The 21,758-nt window shown below is 38.0% G+C and overlaps 1 protein-coding gene across 1 annotated transcript in view; it reads right to left on the bottom strand.

The window, feature by feature from the left end:
• Nucleotides 1-275: 275 nt before the first annotated feature.
• BLID (BH3-like motif containing, cell death inducer) overlaps nucleotides 276-21,758 on the bottom strand; it is a 205,952-nt gene continuing 184,469 nt past the window's right edge. The window contains 2 exon segments of the mRNA XM_049109603.1: nucleotides 276-490; nucleotides 8,183-8,254. The gene's annotated coding sequence lies outside the window, so the exon portion shown is untranslated.

Below are 21,758 nucleotides of genomic sequence, written 5' to 3'. Positions count from 1 at the left end.
ATGCAAGGTCTTCACTAGAAGCTATGGGACTAAATAAGATTCAGGGTTCCTGAGGTAATATGGTAAATTTTAGGAACAGGAAAATGCATAGTCCATGTGGAGTGTATTAACTTGATCACAAAAAAAGTGTTTCTGGAGAAGTGTTGTAGAATCAGGCTTAGAGGCAGGCCAGGTTTCTACTGTGAATATCAAGTTAAGAATTTGCTGCACCTTGGGGATAATGGTATATCAACTCAGATTTGTATTCACCTGAAAACAACATACCCTCAGGATAGTGGGTTAAACAGACATATGTTTATTTTTCCACATAAATAAGAAAGTACAGAATTAGGCAGCCCAGGGTCAGTTGATTTAATAGCTCTCTGAAGTCATTAGAGACTCAGTGTTATATCTTCGTGTTCAGCCATCTTCACAGCGATGTCTGCCCTCAAGAGTATCTTAAGATTCTAGACATTTGCTGGAGTTCCAGCAATATGGTCATATTCCAGCACTGAAAAGAAGGAAAAGGGTTGAAGAAATTACTCCTTTTGAAGCAAACACCTCAAAAAACCCCATGCAACTGCTACTTATATTCACTGGGCAGAATTTGATCACGTGACTGAATGTACCTGTAAGGTTTCCTGGGAAAGCTGGGTTTCTGAGCTGAGCACATTGTCTAGGACTTTATTTCTAAAGAATAACGAACAGACTAATGGACACTGGGAGTTATCTAGCAGTACCCCAACAAATGGTGTATCAAGAAATAGTTCTGAGTTGAAAAGGGACACCTGCAAAAGACTGCTTTTGAAAGATAAATATGGAAGTAATAAAAAGAATGAAATTGAATGTTGGGAGAGTCTGTAGTCAAGATGATTCATTTCTAGATGGAATATTGGAGATGTTGGACTAGACCAGAGTGGTAACAGATGAAGTAGAAAGGCAAGGGATTTTAGGATGGCCATAACAAACATGATTGATGGGGCTTGGTGAATTGACCTGCACAGAGAGAAAGAGAGAGGAGCCTAGACTACCCATGGGATTTAGAACCTAGGTGATTTGGAAGAATGAGGAAATCCACAGGAAAAGCAGAAATGGCAAAAATAAAGCCAACTTGTTGAAGGAAAGGATGTGTTTTGTTTCAGACATACTAGATTTACTGTGATGATGGAAAATCCAAGGGGAGATGTGGAAATATCTAAACCTTCTATGGGTAAGATTGTAGGACTGTAGCTCAGAAGATAATCTAATGTTGAAGGGATGGCTTTTGAGGTTTTTCATACACTTCCCAATTCCACTTGGATGTCTATTAGCCATCTCACATTTTATATTTCCAAAACAGAACTCTCAACCACCTGCACCCCCATCTAGGAGTTGAGGACCTCGAGAATGTTGGGCTGTTTTAATATTCATCTCAAAATACCAATGCACAGGTAAATATGCTGCAAATGAGTTAGATAAAACTCTAAAGCCAAATATAAGTTATTTGTATTATCTACTCTTTGAGAATAGTCCCCTCTGAATTTTGAGTTATTTCCTATATATAATCCACTCTTCAGATGCCTTCAAATTTAATTTAGCCATCTGCTTAAGGGGAAGGATAACCCATAAAAGCAAGGTGTCCCAATTTAGCCAACTTCCAGAATACTCTCCTCATAGACAAACTCAATTTTCCAAATACTAGCTCTGTATGCATCTGTTAATTGAGGTGTGGACAAGGTTTCTGCCTTTTCACTGGCTATGAATCTGATTTTCCCTTGACAGTATATTCCTAATGCCAGAGGTCAGGCTTGTGTTAACCCATTCTGAACCTGCCTTCAAGTGGTTAATGTAAGATCCCTAGAGCACAGCCTTGACCTTCACCTGAGCTGCATTTTCTCTAATTGGATTGGATTTTCCCCTTCATTCTTTTGTTCCTTTAGGCTCCAACCAGAGAAAAGAAGCCAATTGACTTCCTGGGATGTATTAATTACAACATGTTTTGGCAGACAACGTTTTGGTTTCCCATTATATTCATGTCATCTTCTTATTGTCTTATACCACAAACCATCACATAGACTAATTCTCTGGGAGTTTCCTCATTGCATTCAGTCAGGAGAGGACACCCTACCCCATGTGTGTGGAGAAACTCCTATGATGTCAAGTCAAGAAGCGGAGGACTCCCTTTCTACATTCCTAAAGGCCAGGAATACAGGTCATCCTACAGAAACTGAGTAAATGTTAGACCATTCTGTATGGGAGGTCTAGACTTTTTGGAAGAGATTGAAATTTCTTACTAAACCAGAAAGCTGGACACGTCAGAAAATGAATGAATTTTGCATGAAAATTTTCCAAAATCCAAGAGAGCCATCCTAGTAATAATGTCATACCGATGGACAGAGCTTTGTGGTTAACAACATGCTCTCACTTTATACTTCTCACCATCCTTTAGAATAGGCTTAGTGTATACTATATTCATTTTATGGGTAAGAATAGTATAGTAGGAGAGCTTAGTTACTTGCTCAAAGCTACCTGGCTAACTCTGTACCAGAGCTATGTCTTATACTCTTTCCACTCTGTCTTCTCCTATCCCTCTAGTGAAAACATGTGCCAATGTTTGCTTACCTGCCAAGTAGTACAGTACAGACTGCTCTAAGTCACAGATACGAAATATGCTGGATCCACTGAATTGAACTGCTGACCTGAATTAACTCTGCTCCTTTCCCCAATGCACAAAACAGCATTCCCTCCTCAGCTGCAAAACACCCCCAGTTGATGCTAAGATGTCACCAAACTACTCTCCATACCCCAAATCGTGCCATATATCTATATATACAACTCTGCACATAGTATTCTTGTGCTGGGTTCTTCCTCCCCCACCTTGTCTGCCTGCTCTGGAGCCTATTTTGCTTCTATTTCTCTGCTACAAAGTTTGTTATTCTTTCTTTATGACTCTCATAACAGAGGGTTTAATCATGTACTCATATTAATGAGATAACGGATCTAAAGAGCTAGCGCAGAGTGCAGGGCATCGTGTGTATTCGCTCAATGTGAACTATGATGATGACGATGATGGTATCTCTTCTATTAGCTTCTTAACTCAAACATAAAGGATATTTTCTCTGGATTTAGCACAATATATGCCACATGGTAAGAAATCCTTAGTAATTTTTAATTAATTTATAGGCTATCTATACAAGCATTATATAGCTAGTAATAAAGGTAACACTTATATTTATAATGGAGTGTGAGGAAGTGGGTATAACTAACTGTTGCCATGATAATTTTAAAGGAATCGAGCTGGATCACAGGCACAGAGTATTCATGAGCTTGAAAAGAGCTTAGCAAGTGTCTAGTTGGGTGGTTCTCAAAGTGTGGGGTCCCAACCAGCAGCAGCACCTAGGAAGTTTTTAGAAATGCAGATTTCCAGTTTCACCAAAGATTTCCTGAGATAGAAACTCTGTTTTCACAAGCCTTCTAGATGATCAGGAAACACAATAAAGTTCGAGAACTACTGTTCTAGTCCAATCATCTAACTTCACAGAGAGAACAAAGCCACAGAGAGGTTAGATGGCAGACCCGCAGTCACACAACTAGTTAATGTCAAAAATGTGGCTAGAACTGTAATCTCATGACCACTTGATTTTAATATTTCTCCCCAATGCTTTTTAATTCTTTTTTTTTAAATGTTCTTCTATCTCCAATTCATCATAAGATACTGTATTACAGTTTGGTGGCAGCTTGCAGTGCTTATCAGAGTAGCAGAAAGCCTTAATGCCAGGACACTGGAGTATGTTTTGGGGCTCACCCTATTACTCTCCACTTAGCTATTAGTGGCAATCCTGCAAGAGAAAACCTGCTATGACCCCCAATCAATCTCTTCTGCTCTCACTCCACCATGGCATCTGATTATGGCATGACCTGAAGTGACACGCTACTCTCCTTGAGCCTCAGTTTCCAGGTGAGTAAATGATGTTGCAAGAGTCCATTCCCTAATGCAGAATGGGGCAACAATGAATGGTTGCTATATTGTTACTAATAACAAGATTATCAACACCTCCAGGTTATTATGCTTATATGAAGACAATGACAGAGACATCTGTTGCTTGTGGAATATTCAGGTGATCATCCATATTTCCAGCCCAGGTGGGGTGATATATGACAAGTTCTGGCCAATGTGTTATGAGCAAAAGTGATGCTTTTCCTAGTTAGGCCAAAATACAAAAGAATACATGTTTTCTAAGGCTGGCTCAGCAAACTCCAAGGACATATGTTTGGTTAGGATAATGGAATCTTCATCAGCCTGTGATCTGTGAGCTAATGTGGAACCCAGCCCGAAGCAAACTTAAGTTAGATATGACATGACAAAAAATAAAGCTCTAGAGTGTTACACACTGAGATTTGGGGATTGATTTGTGACTACAACTTAAGCTATCTTATCCTGACTAAAACAACATGTTTTGCAAAATATATAGTGCTGTGAAAATGTAAGGCATTTTCATTTTAACTGCTAGCTTTCTAGCATTGTTCTTGGTTGTCCTGGGGAGAAAAATGTATTACCATAAACTAAAGATGAAAATTTAATTGCAAGGCAGAAGAAAAAGAAAAACTTGACTTAGGAATAAAATTCTCAAGCTCAAGATAGATAGGAAAAATCAGGTCATTTTCAGGGAAATCTTACTTGAATATTCTTACTTGAAAAAAAATCCTAGCCTTTTACTTGAAAAAAAAATGGAGTTGAGTATAAATTAGTCCTAGCCTTCCATGAGCTTTATAATCTAATTAGGCATTGGCAGGTAGTTTTTCCCAAGTGAGTTTTGTAGTGTGAGATCATCAGTTTTATTCAAATTCTTTATTATTTTTTTAATGCACTAAAATTGGAACAGGACATTTCTAAAGTGGTGCCAGTTTCTATGTAAGTTGACTTGCATACATTGGGGGTGGTTCAACTGAAGCTAGAGATCAGCTGGTTTTGACCTTTTCAATAGTTGGTATGTTGATTAGCTGGCAGTTCTGCTCTTCCAACCCTTAGAACATAACCAGCCTGCAGGAGGGGGTGGCAATGGCTGGTCAGTCAGAAAAGAGAATAATGAAAAGGTCAAAATGGGATAAGGACCAGATTTCACAGCCCCGATAACATTTAAAATTTCATCTCCTTCTTGCCATAGGACAAATGACAAGAAAAATTGGTACATGTGCTGCCTTCCCAGGGATAAGATTTCAACCAAAAATGTCTTGGAAAGAGCCAACGTCTTGGATTTGGAAACAGAGAAGTGAATACTTCTATATCTCTTTGAAGACAGAATCAAAACTTATAAAACCTGGAGCTTCTAAATGGCATGACCTAGAAAAGGCATTTATATGGAGAATACTGTTGAACTACTCTTGGGTGCTCCTAACTTAACACGAAAAAGTAATACAGAGTCCCTCACTCTGTGGTTATCCAAAAATGTAGGAATGGATTGCAGTTATTTGCATGGCCAAAGTGGAGAAGGAGTGAGTTTGAGGGCTCTAAAAGCAGAATCCACTCAATAAATGAACAGAGGTATGGGGACAGCTTTTATCCAGTGAAGTGGTAGTGGAATGAGGAATTACTTCATTTTACAATGAATAAAATTGTTGTTTTGAAGTTACAAAGTGTACTCAATCTAGTTTCCTTTTGAAGTAGTTCCACTGAAAATGTGTAGCATCTTTTCTGGGTACAGATTCCACAGAATCTTGTATCTTAGGAAACAGTTGCTGTCCCATCTTTCTTCCTTTGCCCCCCCTTCTCTCCCTTCCTTCCTCTTAACCCTTCCCTCCCTCCCTCCCTCCCTGCCTCCTTCCCTCCCTCCCTCCTTCCTTCCATCTCTCCTTCCTTCTTTCCTTCCTTCCTTCCTTCCTTCCTTCCTTCCTTCCTTCCTTCCTTCCTTCTTTCCTTCCTTCCTTCCTTCCTTCCTGTGGGATATATTAGTCTGTACAGCTGTCTGTGGATGTGTTTCTATCTTAAAGTCACTGGACAGTTTGGTCAATCTATAACATAAGAGAAGAAATGGCAGGAAGTTTTTCTGTGTTAGATACAGAACAAAAACAAAAATTAAAATGAACAAAAAGAAAACCTGCTGATTAGTCGTCGTTTTGTGGTTTTGTTTGTTTTACTTGATACTATTGACTCTTAGCCATAGAAGTTAGAGAATGTGTGCCTGACTCAGAATCCTTCCACTAATTTCCTGGGCCACTTGACCGCAAGTTCAGAGTGAACCGAAGTTTATTTGCACTTTCAATGTATGTGCCAGGCATTAATCTGGGAGCTTTTACATATCCCATCTCATTTCATTATTATAAAAGTTCGAAGAGGTTAGAATAACTATACTGTTGACTCTTGAACAACATGGGGGTGATGAGTGCCGACTCCTAAGTATTAAAAAATCCATGTACAAGTGTTGACTCTGCAAAAACTTTACTAATAGCCTATTTTTGAATAGAAGGCTTACTAATAAAGAGTCAACAACCCGTATTTTGTATGTTATTTGTATTCTATACTGTATTCTTTAATAAGAATAAGCTAGAAGATAATGTTATTAAGAAAATCATAAAGAAGAGAAAATACACTTACCATATTGTTCTTTATTCATTGAAAAATATCTGCATATAAGTTGACCCTGAAGTTCAAACCTGTGTTGTTCAGTCAATTGGAAATTCTGGTCTGTCTGGTATAATACAAGTGCTCATTTCCCAGTATCCCACCCAGTTAGAACTTCTTTCACTTTCAAAAGTGTCATAAATTGGAAAAGGAATGACACAGTCAGCCATCCTACCTAGGGTAGGTATTATGATAACATTCTATTTATAGACTTTTCTGGGTCATAATTCTTTACTGATAAAAATGGGATGCTTGAGCAAATTACATTAAGAGTCCCTCCTTGTTCTAATGGCTATGGTTGCTTATGTATTTATAGATAACTTAGCATCAAAATTTTCTGCTTTAAAAGGGCTCTACCGGGATCCCTGGGTGGCGCAGCAGTTTGGTGCCTGCCTTTGGCCCAGGGCATGATCCTGGAGACCCGGAATCGAATCCCACGTCGGGTTCCTCCCTCTGCCTATGTCTCTGCCTCTCTCTCTCTCTCTCTCTCTCTCTGTGACTATCATAAATAAATAAAAATTAAAAAATAAATAAATAAAAGGGCTCTACCTCAGCAATTTGTCAACACCGAAGAGGGGAAAGAAAATCCTCTACCCTAGTACAAGAAATGAGAAGTTTTAGGGCAATAAAAATGCCTATTGAATTTATATGCATTATGCCACAATATTGCCTGTGAACTCACCACAGTTTGTGTGAGATTATGCACTATATGCACAGCAGAGAGTACACCAGAGGGCATGGGTTGGAATGATATATACCTAAAATAAAAAAAATTTATATATCTAAAATGATTTTTACCTAACATGACTGAGTAATAATGTGGCAAGTTCTAATACATTTCAACCTAGGATCATTATAACAATTAAGAATTATAAACCACTTCAGTTTTAAGTTACTTTTCTTATATCCTGTTTTTTTTTAATATGTTTCTAATGCTATATCTGGAACATAATCCTCATTTTACCCATAAGCAACCCCCTGGGGGAGATAAGATGCTGGGAAGCATGATGTAGTGCAAAGAGCTTGGGCCTTGGAGTAAAATATTTGAGTTATAATTTTGGCTGCCAGTTATTAAAAATCATGCTACTTAATTTTTCTTTGAGACTCAGTTTCCCCATCCATAAAACAGAAAGAATAATCCAAGTTTAAAAGAATGTTCTGAAAATTCAGTGAGGTTGTGCTGGTACATGGCAGACACTGAGCAAATGCTCCTACTTCCCAACCTGCCCCCAAAAGATGTCTATATGTAATGCATCAAATATATGCTGTTGTGTGAGTTATGTTTTTCTGAGCCTAAATCCCTCAGGATTTGATGGCTGCTCAAACACCAGTAGGTGGGATCTTACCTGGTAATGGTTTTATGACTAGCAGCAAAGGTGGCTTGGTTTTCAGCTCCGCCTTACACTGCCTTAGTTTTTAAGGAAAGATTCTCTGCCTTCTACAAGGCCGTCTGTAAGTTTATTGATCTTTCAAGGCTGAACATAATGTTCTCTTTACATGGGATACTTAATAAAGGCAATCTGTCACCAGCTCATGTCCAATGTATCCCCTCAAATGGAATTTATGTGTCTTTCAAGCTAGGAGAAAGCTAGGATCAGATCTCACCTGTGGTATTGGGTTCTGTCCTAGAAGCCGCACTTTGAAAGCATCACACGCGTAGTCCTAGGATTAATGGGCCTGGAAAGATCAGAGAGTAAAATCTTGAACAGCTGTAGCCACGGAGAATGTTTAAAAGGGTTTGGTATAAATGTTACTCTAATGGGAGCACATTGTTTGGCCTGAAAATGACCAATTCTGGACTAAAATGAGCAGGATATGCTTTCCTTCTGGAAACACAATACAGATAGAACAGAGAAGCATCTGAGTGAGAGACAGACAAAGAAACAGAAGATAATTCAAAGAAAATGCAGAAGAACCTAGGGAGAACAAATCATCGTCAGAATAAAAAGTAACAAGTAGCGGACATTTCACAGTGCACATCAGTATTTCTCTACAACTACTAAGTCTTGCTATTTCAAGTAAGTGTTAAGCACTGGCATCACAGAGACTGATAGTTTTTTGCATATTTCTTCTTCTTCTTCTTCTTCTTCTTCTTCTTCTCTTCTTCTTCTTCTTCTTCTTCTTCTTCTTCTTCTTTGTTTTTGTTTGTGATCAGCGACAGTGTTACCCAATACAGAATCACTTAAGATGAAAATAGTAACATATGAGGAATCTGAGTAATGGAGTCTCCAATTGCTGTCTTGGTGGGAGAATGGCTTTTACCTTCCCAGAATCTCCGTCACCTTCCAAAGCTACCCTAAACAAAAATAATAATCTTTACTATGGACAATAGATTATTGCTTAATCTTAGGTGAAAGGTGAGTAAAATCATCTTTAGAGAAACTTATTACATTACCTGATTTGTCATACACAATGGAGGTAAAAATGTTATTTGTTAAGCAGTTAGAATTTTAAGACAAATCTTCTAGCTCCTCTTTCTAACATGATTGCCCCCTCCTCATTCAATCTCCACTAAAGACATTGTAAAACCATCATAGAATCTCCTAGACAATCTCCAAGCCTTCCATAGCATTCCCATGCCTTTGTACCAGTATTTAGTGGAAAGAAATTCAAAATAAATATCAAAATGTCTACTATTTATTTAATAAATATTTACTGAATACTGACTAAGTTCCAGGCACTGAGCTTGATACTGATTATCACTGCTTTATGACATCTAAAAATGTTCATTATCAACTTTATAGAAAATTGTATGAAGTTTTATCCTATTGTATGAATTAGTGGATTTAATTGAACCTCTTTCGTTTTTTTTTTTTTTTTTTTTTTTTTTTTTTTTTTTTTTTTTTATGATAGTCACAGAGAGAGAGAGACAGGCAGAGACACAGACAGAGGGAGAAGCAGGCTCCATGCACCAGGAGCCCGACGTGGGATTCGATCCCAGGTCTCCAGGATCGCACCCTGGGCCAAAGGCAGGCGCGAAACCGCTGCGCCACCCAGGGATCCCTCGTTTTTATTTCTTTTTAAGATTTTATTTATTTGTTCACGAGAGACAGAGAGAGAGAGAAGCAGAGACATAGGCAGAGAGAAAATCAGGCTCCTCATAGGGAGCCCGATGTGGGACTTGATCCCAGGACCAGGATCACACCCTGAGCCAAAGGCAGATGCTCAACCGTTGAGCCACCCAGGGGTCCCTTATTTCTCTCTTTTCTTTTCTTTTCTTTTCTTTTCTTTTCTTTTCTTTTCTTTTCTTTTCTTTTCTTTTCTTTTCTTTCTTTTCTTTTCTTTTCTTTCTTTTCTTTTCTTTTCTTTCTTTTCTTTTCTTTTTTTTCTTCTTTCTTTTCTTTTCCTTTCTTTTCTTTTCTTTTCTTTTCTTTTCTTTTCTTTTCTTTTCTTTTCTTTTCTTTTCTTTTTTTTACTTTCCTAAAGCCCCATTTAAATTTTAACAATGTTAAAAATAGTCATATCTTAATCATTGAAATTCTGATGCCAAAGTGGGAAAATTGCCTAACATTCCTTCTAAAATGTTGCTAGATATGTAACTCAAATACATAATGAGTCACCAACTAGATGGTAAGGAAATTCCCAATTATATTCTATGATGAATGATAGAAGGAACTAGGGATATTTAGAGAGAGAAGTAAATGCTCTCGATAACTATTTTAAATGTCCGAAGGGTCATGGAGTAAAAGAAAGATTTGGATTGTTCTAAATGACACTAAAACATAGAACTAGAGTAAGAGATAAAAACTACATTGAAAAAAATCTGTTCATCTGATCTATGTAATAGTAATAGCAAAGATAGAATGGACTATTGGAAGGCAATGAACTTAAGGATAGAGGAGGAATTTGGCAGAGAAGGTGTAGAACAGTTTCAAACATCAGATTGATGTGTGGGCCATAAATCCATTTCAATTCTGAAAGGCAATAATTCCAAGGAAACACAGTGAAGTTAAGGAACAAGGCATATAACAAGTTCATCTGAGTTACAGAAGATAGAAAAGTATAAAATTTAAAGAAGAAAATCCATACAGTTGTTAAAAGCTTTCTACTGGAGAAGTCCAAAATCAGACAGAGATGAGAAGACTGATGTCCCTCGAATAATACCTAATGCATTGGGATTGGGCAGCCAGGCTCTGGTACTATGCATAAGGCAAAGGTAATTGAATACTAAGAAAGAGACATACTGTGGTCCGAATAATATAAAATCTGAGCACATTAATATTTCTGTCAATTTAACCATGAATGTTATGGCATATGTGTCACTGGGAATGACAGAAGCTATTACTGAAATGAGATTAGAATCTTTTTGAAATATCAACAGAAGCATTATAGTTGGTAACATTCCCATCTAAAATAGATGACACTGATGCTACACAGTCAACATACGAGGGGGAATAGCATACAGAATTACAGACTACATTATTTTGTTCTATATTGATTTTTCCCTTAGGAGTTTTTGATTAGCTGTCAAATCAATTAGTTTTCCTCAATCCCCAGTACAATGTCAAATTTCTCTTGTTTTTTGGAGAGAAATGGGGGTATATCTGGTATCCTTTTTTTTATTTTGACCACCAGGGTATAAATCTATTGACCAAATAAATGGGTAAATGAGCTGTGTGTAATGTCTAGTGTTGGAGTGGAGGGCAGTTTCTGTCTCATCTTTGCGGTATTGGGTCAGGGCTATCTTAATTTTCAGTTGGGTCAGGGTAGTGTGAGATCTGTGTTCCAGGTTTTAGAAACACTTAAACGCAAAATGTAGTAGGAGGTTACTTTGAATCTCAAATCTGCTTACCTCATCTTCCCCATCCGCTAATGGCTGAAACAGCATCAAGAACTTGCATTATTATAATGCTGCCCTGATGATAGGGCTGATACCAAACAAGTTAAATTTTTTGCTCTGGACCTTTTATGTAAATTTGGGGAGAATTAAAGCAGGAAAGCAGTCTTGAAAGCCATTCCTTTTATTGTAAGAACCGAATATATGAAATAGAAAATTAATTGTTTGACGTTTTTGGCCTTAAATGTGGAAGAGACAAAGCCTACAAGATTCAAAGTATAATATAGCAAGAACAGGTAGGGAATGTAAGCAGAGTTGGAAACTCAAAGAAATAATCAAAGGGAAATGCTAGAAATTAAAAATACTGTAGCAGAAATGAAGAATACTTTTGACAGGTTCATCAGCATGGCCAAGGAAAGAATCAGTGAATTCGAAGATATGTCAGTACTGCAAAAACTAAAACATGAAGAGAAAAAAGAATGAAAAAAAATGGAACAGAAAATTCAGGAATTGTGGAACAATTGCAAAGGGTGTAATATTAAGTGTAATAAGAATACCAAAAGGAGAAGAAAGAAAGGAACAGAAGCAATACTGGCTAAAATTTTCTAAAATAAACAACAAATACCAAATCACAGATCTTGGCAAGTACAAAAGAAAATCTACAATCAAGCATATCATATTCAAACTGCAAAAAATCAAAGACAAAGAGAAAACTCTTAAAAGAAGTCAAAAGTGGAAGAAACACCTCCACTTAGAGGAACAAGAGTAAGAATTAAATCAGACTTCTCTCCAAAAATCATGCAAGCAAGAAGTGAAGAAATATTTAAAAGCAAAGCACCCACAAACTAGAATTCTGTATCCAATGAAACCATCCTTCAAAAGTAAAGGAGAAATACTTTTTCAGACAAACAAAAATTGAGGGAATTCATTGCAGGTGGATCTGCCTTGTCAGATAGGCTAAAATAAATTCTTCAGAGAGAAGGAAAATGATAGAGGTTAGAAATTTGGACCTATACACAGAAGAGAAGAGCATTAGGAAAAGAATAAATGAAGGTAAAATAAAATATTCTTCTTATTATTCTTAATTGACCTAACAGGTAATAGTTTGTCCAAAATAATAATAGAGACAAGGTGTTTGGAGATTATGGAGTATCTATAAGTGAAATAAATGGTAGTAATGCTATAAGGGACAGGATGGAAGAACTGGGAATACTCCTGTTATGAGGTACTTGAACTACCCCTGAAGGGGTATGGTATTATTTGAAAGTGAACTTCGATTAGTTATAAACACGTGTTGCAAACTCAAGGGCAACCACTAACAAATAAACAAACAAAGAAAACCCCACGATATAGATATCATACCACAGAGTAAGGAAGATTATGACAGCACTAAAATTCATGAAATGAGAACAGAGCTTGGCCAAAGACGGGAGAAAGGGTAGATTAACAGGGATGCTCTTCAGTCCCTGATAAATGGCCCAGGCCTCAGCTGTGGTTGGAGATAAAAGAGATTAAAGAACCCCTGATAGAAATACCAGAGAGGCTGCAAGGATTCCAAAATAGAATGTATCATTTTCTAATCTGCCCTATGAAGGCTGGAAGAGCGTAAGCCTCCTAGAGAAAAATTCCAGGTCTAATATGGCATTTGAGTGATCAAGTAGCAACTGTGGAAGGAAATCAACAGATGGTTCTAAGGGCAGCTTAGAGCCCTTCTAACCACGACATGGCATGAGGAAAGCGGCTGGGCATTCAGAGTCCCCCAAGAGGAGCCTCATATTTGAGATTTGGAAGACACAGGTGTGTGGAATTTTTAACTGAGGGCCTTTGAAAGATTTCAGTCACAAACAGCAAGTGTAGCCTCATGGCTTCCACTAAATTTTAGCTTGTTTCCTCACAACTCCTCACTCTAATTCACGATGTCTCTGTCTCTCCTTTCAGAATTCAGGTCTTACTGTTAATAGCCTAATCTTCTTCACAGTTCCCAAGACTAATTGCAGAGTTGAGAGGATCTTATTAGCTTAGCTTCTTCCTGAGTAGAGATTTAGAGATTTCACAGCCACTGGTTAACCTAAGGATTGATTACTCTCAGGTCAGTTCTTCACCCTGGCCTGACTTGGTGGAGCTGGATGCAGGACCTTTAGTTGAGACTATGGCTGCCCAAGGGATGTTCCTTTAATCCCTCAGGAATTGCTGTATGCAAAGTGGTTTCCCTAAAAAAAAAAAAAAAAAAAAAAAAAAAAAAAAAAAAAAAAAAATAGGTGGGTATGGTGAGTATAATAGTTAACCTTGACTTGGCTGGTGATAGATAGATAGATAATAGATAGATCAAAACTATTCTGTAATCAATAGCCTATGGTAAAACTATTCTGTAACGCTACTCTGTAATCAGTAATCTATGATAAAAGGAAGTCAAAGTTACAAGAATACAGTATACTAAGGGTCAGAAGTTATGACGTTAGTATATTTTTTTTATCCTTTTCATGCCATTCCTTATAAAAGTCATGTCAGTATTAGTAACAATAAGAGCTAACATTTGCTAAATGCTTACCATGTGTCCAGCATCCTGTTAGGTACTTTATATAGAATAATTAATTCAATTCCCACAATAGTCCTGAGAGGTGGGTACTGATATCTCATACCACTAATAAAACTGAGTCTGAGAAGTTTCGTAATTCATACACATAAATTTTCTGTTTATAGGAGGCAACATTTACACATTTTTCTCTTACAAAATACCTCTGCTTGTACTTGGAAACAAATTCATTTGTGAGAGCAAAAATAAAAGTAATTTAGAGATAAGAAGAGAGAAAGAAACTAAAATAAGCAGAAGAAAAAGCTTATTTTAGACATAGTACTTTTATAAAAACAATTAAACCTTAATTGGTTTCTGCAAAAAAGCTTAAGGAATCCTACAAAGCTTTAAATGAAACCTAGGACCCTATGAGATGTGAATTTTATAATCTTAGTCTGTAAGAGGAAGTTTTTTGGGAAATGGAAACGTTGGATTTTTGCTTGGTTCTGTAATTTACTGCAGACCCTTGACCAAACTCCATAACCTTTTCGGCATTATAGTTACCCCACCAATAAGCCCTCATCAAATTCTTTTATTAACATGGAATACTAGATAGAAAAGGACTCGATATTTTTGATGAGCAAACCTGAATCCTTATCCTGAAGACCAGAGAATAAGCATTATGCATATTATGTGACAAGGATGAGAAAGTGAGAAAGAGACAATCTTAGTGAGTCCTCAAGAAACCCTCTAATTAACATAATGAACACATAAGTACAATGTATGGCCTGCTATAGTAAGTCTTTGGTAAAAGTATACGAGAGCAGAGCATTATTTCTCTCCTCCCACCACCTTGGCCCATTGGTAAGGACGGATTGCATCTCCCATGCCAGCTCCCATCAGGTGTTAGCAGCCTGCAGTCCTATGTGGGAAGATCAGTGACTTTGGGCAGAGCAGGAGCAGATGTTGCAAATTACCAAGGATGTAGGAGAGAAAGGGCAGGGGTATGTGTGTTGAGGAAGAGCCCTTCAAACTCCAAGATGGCTTTGGAGTTACACTGAACTGGGTTGGAAGTCTTGCTGTGTCATTTAACCATGTGACCTTGGATAGCCTGAGTCTCTACATCTTTGTATATATAACAAAGTATCTAATTCCTACATTTTGTGTTGTGAGAGCTATGTTGTTCCATAAAGCACCTGCCCAGTTTCTGACAAATAGTAGTTGGTCAGTATGCGTTGGCTTCTTTGACCAGCAATCCAACCTTTTCAACTGATGACAAGGTAGCTGGGAGGTTCTCGGTGTGGTAATCATTATAAATGAGGATCCAATAATCATGCATCTGTAAGGACTCTAGACTCCTCTTCTGTGTGAAAACAACCCTCAATACTTACCCTAAATTTTTGCCTTTTCCCTTGCAACTTCGCACCTTACATTTATGTATTTTTTAAAGATATTTATTTATTTATTTATTTATTATTTATTACTTATTTATTTATGTATTTAGAGAGAAAGCACATGCACATGTGAGCAGGGGGTGGGGCCGAGGGAGAGACAGAGAGAGAGAAAGAGAGAGGAGGCAAATTTCGAGCAGACTCTGCCCTGAATACTGAACCCAAGTCAGGGCTCAATCTCAGATCATGACCTGAGCCAAAACCAAGAGTTGGACACTCAACCAACTGAGACACCCGGGCATCCCACATGTGTGTATTTTCTTATCATCTTCCTCCGTTTCTCCTTTCCACATTTGTCCTCTGCTTTGTGGATTTGCTAAACCAGTCAGTGGCACTAAAGTTTATTTAGGGACTCAATACAGAAAACCTGGGAAACAAGAGTGCCTTGGAAGGCTACCATTTTGATCACAGGAATCTGAAGTCTGAAGTTATGAAGGAAAGACTGTCACAAAGTTGCCTTTCCAGAGAGCTGATGGTTTCTCTGAAGAACCTTGATCTTCCTGAAGTTAGGCCCATCACAAGCTCCCAAATCACCATGGAAGTCTTGAGTAGCTATGTTGAAGGCCTTCAAATACCCACGTTACAGTTTAGATCCATTGTATGACTGAATAAATGGAACCAGCCAAATGTTTTTTTTTCCCCCTTTCCTTTGTATGTGGGTTCCCTTAGACCTCCTGGCCTCTCCATGCCCTTTGCTGCATGCATGAACAGAAACTGCCTCCCAGAACAGATCTGCAAAGGATTTTTCTGACGAAGGCAACCTGAGGTCAAGAAACCACACAGCTGTCAGCTCATAGTTACAGTCTGAGAGGAAAAGAAGCCTGAGGCTTGGGTTTTAGGCTCCCACACTGTTAGCCTCCTCCCCACCATTTCAGTTGAACAATAACCACGATTGATAGAAGAAAGAACAAAGCGACTTCCCAAATATTTCTTTCTTTTCTTTTCTTTTCCTTCCTTTTTTTTTTTTTTTTTTTTTTTTTTTTTTTTTTGCCCAGTATGCAATGCTTCCTGTTTCTCTAGTAATGAAAATGTGTTCATCTGTCAAACGGAAAGCTGCCCCACTGCTTAGGTGCAGAGAACTTCAATCACAGCAGCTGCTGCGAGCAGACCAAGAGCCAAGCTCCTCATTTGTTTTGGCTAACGCTGAAGAATCAGTTTAGGCATCCCCTAGAACAAAATGGTGCACGGGAACAGAGCCAAGCTATGGAAGAGAAGCAGCAAAGTTGCAACAGATTATTTGTCTGCTAAAACAGAAGGAGAAAGATATCAAAACCTGGATTCATTTGAGTCCAGCCTCCCTAACATATTCTCTATTTGCAACACAGATGATTTCCTCTAATATCATTCAACAGGTGCTAAACTGTAGCTTTTCTGGAGATTAATCGTTGCAGCCTTGGCAACAGAGAATCAGGAAGTGTCAAGGCGGCTCCCAGAATTCTTTGGCTATTTCTGCTGGGGACTCAGCATGGAACACAACGGTGTATTTTGTAGGTGCTTGTTAATGGTGGTCATGATGAGGAAGATATCCTCGCCCTCTGCATTCCCAAAGCACCACATTGATAGGAAATTATGTTTGCTTTTGTGACTCTTACTAAAGCTGTAAGCTTCTTTAGACAAGTCTATCTTTTACTTAACTCTTATTTTCAGGCACTAGCACATAGTAGGCACTCAGTAAATACAGGTTGAATGGTTTATTTGTTGAAGTAAATTTGCATGAATATATAGCGTGCCCATCTTTCAATTTTGTTAGGGAGGGTTTGAGTAAGTACGGTCATTTTGGGCAATTTGTCAGCACTGTTTATCTTAAAAGTTTCATGTACATTTCTATTTTCATCCATTTGAGACAATGACCAAGGCCACACAAATGTAAATTATTTAATTGGGTCATTAAGCCAAAGCCATTTTGGGACTCAGTTGGCTAGCTAGCTGAGAAAAAAGTAGAGCTGAGGAACATGACATGACTTTGCTTTTTTCCCCCAGATTTATCAGAAAATGGCTAACTCCAAAGTCCCATTTGAATATTGTAGATCTGATTAGAGAAGGGGAAAAATGAAGCCAAACTCCAAGCAGGACAAAAATGAAATTAAATGGAAATTTCAAAACACTTAAATAGCTCAAAAACTTTAATGGTGTATCTCCAATCTGGACAGCTTTCAAAGGACTGTTCTCAAATTGGTCAGCCTGTTCTGTATAGGCTCGTGGCCCAGGAAAGTTCTAAATTAGGTAACTCTTCAGGTCAAGATAGACCAACACCTAGCAGTAATAGCAGTGGGTGTTGTAGTGTCTGCCTGCATTTCCAAGTCTCAGGTTATGTGGTGATGTGGAGTGAAAGAGTGGATCATGCCTAAAACCTGGAGTGTGTCCAATGTGTGCTGAGGGACTGGCTAGAAAACTGAGGGAGGGTGGACCCTTAGCTCTGATATAAGCTGGTAGTTAGATCTTCCATCTTGCATGACTACCAAGACCGCATTGCTGGCTGGGATGAAGACCTAGCAGGAGTAGCCTCCTCCATAGAGTCAAAGATAAGAGGACTAGTGTTCTTGCTCTACCGCTGGACTCAGCCAGGGCTGTCTGGACCCTCCACGGAGGAGGAGGAGAGAATCTAATTTTCTTTGCCTTGTCCCATATATCTCGTGCTTGTTTCTCTGAGCCCCGGCCTCCTTCCACATTATTTCAATAGTTAAGATAGTCCATTTATTTTGTTTGGCACATTGTATTCCATACACAAACTTATCTGATAACATTTGGGTGAACTTATTAAATTTAGCAAAATATTGGAGTAAGGTTGTTTAGTTCTCTGATACTATATGGTTTGATCAAAATGATTCTCATTTCATGTTGCTTATTTCTGTTTTCCTACAATGGTATGGCATCTTGCAACAAATGAAAATAGTTAGACATCCAGGTAATTTAAGTCCGTCTTATCAAATATTAGATTTGGGAAGAAGAGGATAATAAAATAAAAGTTTATTATTTCCAGATGGGTATTTGGCATTGGGGAGTAACAGCCTATGTAGGGTAACATTTTAAGAATTAACATTATTGGAGCAGAAATAGAAGAATGATATGATTCTTCGGCATAAATGTGATATATATGTCAATAAGCATTAGATTGAAATAAACCAATTTAATTTCCAAAAGCCCATTGAACTTAACAGAAAATCCTGCATAATGCATGCAAGCCTGTGACATTGCCCTGTAAACCACTCTTTGAATTACTACTGAAATTTTCAATCCAGCCCAACCAAATGCATTATATATGCGTGTGTATATGTGTGTGAAAATACGAAGCCTCTGAGACCAAAGGTCTTAAACAATGTAGCAGGTGTCAACTTTGCACCAAGACAATGGTGGGAAACCTAAATCAGAATATTACATACTTAAACCAATTTGTTCCAGTGAAATACACTCAAGTATCAAATGTTTATTCAAAGAGACACCCCATATGCCTTTCCTATGGAAAACTGTCCTTTATTTTCCCTCTTTTAGGTATGTTCCAGTATCCCAAAGTATGTCCTTAAGACTGAAGCTTAGCTATCTATGGTATGGGGACAGGATTGGGAAGAACTTGACCTAGTTCCTTCAGGGATTAGTTCTTGAACTCCTGAAAAGCGTATTTGAAGTGCCTTACAAATGGGTGAGAATTCTTGCCTGATATTTGAGATTGAAAACCTGTGATGGGAATCCGTTTGGACTCTGGAACCACAACTTGAGACTATTAACACTGGATGCCTCTTCATAATCACCAGGAAAATCTGCTTGTGAATTTGATTCTGACATGATTGGCCACTTGGAATACAATTTAAGATATTGGACAACATCTATTTGCCTTGATTATCATGTGAAGGCTAGAGTCGAGCTAAGTGAAGCAGACAGTCCTCAACTGTTAATGTATTGCGACACCATGGGCCCCTCTCCCCATGTGGGGACTACATGACTCTTTGGGTATAATGCATTATAATGACCAGTATGCTTCATTATCAGAAAACTTTATTTAAGGGATCCCTGGGTGGCTCAGCAGTTGAGCATCTGCCTTCTACTCAGGGCATGATCCTGGAGTCCCAGGATTGAGTCCCACATTGGGCTCCCTGCATGGAGCCTGCTTCTCCCTCTGCCTGTGTTTCTGCCTCTCTCTGTCCGTGTCTCTCATGAATAAATAAATAAAATCTTAAAAAGGAAATAAAGAAAACTTTGGTTGAGACTTGACTTTACTTATACTTAAATCTTAAGCCAGGGACCTTTAGGAGGTCAACCACTCTGACGTTTTCTACACTACAACAGCAGTTCTCAAACCTTTCTGCCTCAGGATCCCTTTACATTCTCAAAATTATTGAGAGGCCCAAAGAATTTCTGTGTTTGTGGATTATATGTCTTGATATTTACTGTATTAGAAATGAAAATTAAACTTTAAAAAATATTGATTAATTTAAGAGTAACAGCAATAAACTAACTCATGATAGGCTAACATAAAAACATACTTTTAGGAAAAATAACTGTATTTTGCAAAAATAAAAAGAACTCTGTTTTACCTTTTTTCCCCAGATCTCTTTATTGTTTAGTAGAAGAGAGCTAGTGTCCTGAATGTACATCTGCAGTTGATCTGCAGTGATATTACAGTTTGTGTTGCCTCTGGTAAACTCCACAGTACTTTCAAGAGAGTGGGAGTGAAAAAAGCACAACATTTTAATATTGCTATGAAAGTAGTTTGGACCTCATGGACTGCCTGGAAAGGGGGCCACCCGGGGGCCCCCAAACAATGCTTTGAGAACTATCATCTTTACAAGTAAAATGGAGGGTAACAGCAATGATAGTAATTACAGCCAGTATTACTTAAATCCTTATTCAGTGCTTGTCTCTAGTTTCGGTGTTTTTCATACGTTATTCCATTTAACCCTTGCAACAACCCCAGGAGGGAGATATTACATAGCCTTTCTTCATTTTCTAGATGAGAAAAGCAAGGCAGAATGAAGTTAAGTGACTTCTCCAGGGTCATATAGCTCATAAATGGTGGAGCCAGGGTAGGCACACAGAGAAGGGATGGTGCTGTTACAAGACCAACAGTGATGGTGGCGGTGGTGGTAGTAGTGGCAGTAGTAGTTATGGTAATAATTTCACACTTATGAAGCACTGAGTATGTAAAATGCTAAGTGCCAGACACGGATTATCTTTTTGCACTCACAACAGATCTATGGTATGTGCAGTGCTATGATCACCATTTTATAGATAAGGAAATGGAGTCTTGATTAAGGTCATTTTTGGTACATAGGAAAATTATATAATTTCTCTAACTCTACAGTTTTGCTATTATGGTAATTAAATTGGAAATTAAGCTGAAATTAGGAGAGATGGGCTGAAGACCCATTTAACTGGCATCAGGGCAGAGTAAGACACAGTTATATCTGCAGAAGTGAATTTTCCCAAAGAGTTCATCTTCACTACTTTGTAGGCCCAAACTAAACTGGTGGAAGAGATTACTATGAACATTAACTTTGATTCTGTGCTTTCCTTTGGAGATACTTCGTAGGCTATGGAGGTGGGCAGGCCTCTTTTTCCTTATTAAAGAATCCCAGGGTGCTTTATATGCTGTATGTGGGCTTCCTTTTCGAAGTTTGTAAGTCTTTCATATTTTTTTCTGTCTTCTCCTTATCAAACCAACAGCATTTTTTTTTTCTCAGAAGAATCCTTGTACTTGTTTCTAGCCCTCTCTCGATGCCCTTGTAACTTACTGGTCATGTTCTGGCTCTTAGGAAACTAGGCAACCTAATTTGCTGGCATTGTGGGTAAAAGAAGAGCAAAACTTGTCTGAGTTTATGGACTCTGCACATGTTTTGATTGTTCTAAATGCTTCCTCTGCTCACTTTCATCTGATTGGCCCTGCCCAGATAAATGAGGTCGCTAAATAAGCATGCCCATAGAAATGATATGCTACTGAGGGATCACAACTTTTGGTAGTTTGAAATTTTAATGCCATTTATTATGAAGACCATTTGCTTATGGGTTTTCTTTTTATGTATTTTTACATTTGAGAGTTCTGCTCTTAACTACACTTTTAAAAATCCTTTAGAGGAAACCAAATATGCCTTGTTCCAGTTCCAATAAGGTTGCTTTGAATGTTTTGAACTTGTAGTCATGGTTGAGATGACCTAATTTAAAACACATTTGGAAGTTCAACTAAGCCTAACCTAGGTAGCTTCAATGTTTTCTTGTATGAGTTCACTTTTTTGTGGTTGTTGTTGTGTCTAAATTCATGCCCCAGTGTTGTTTATGTTCTTCTGTCGCTGAGATATATCTCCAGGAAAAAAAAAAATAAGAAAGCTACCAAAGAGGGAAAAGAAAAGAAAACAAAGAGAAAGAAGGAAAAAAGAAGAGAAAGAGGCAAAATGTGAGCAGGGAAAGAAAGACAGAACATGATTTTACTAGATGAAAATCAATTGAATAAAC

This window comes from Canis lupus, chromosome 5, assembly GCF_003254725.2.
Source record: "Canis lupus dingo isolate Sandy chromosome 5, ASM325472v2, whole genome shotgun sequence".
NCBI lineage: Eukaryota > Metazoa > Chordata > Mammalia > Carnivora > Canidae > Canis > Canis lupus.
This window is presented reverse-complemented; position numbering and strand designations above follow the sequence as displayed.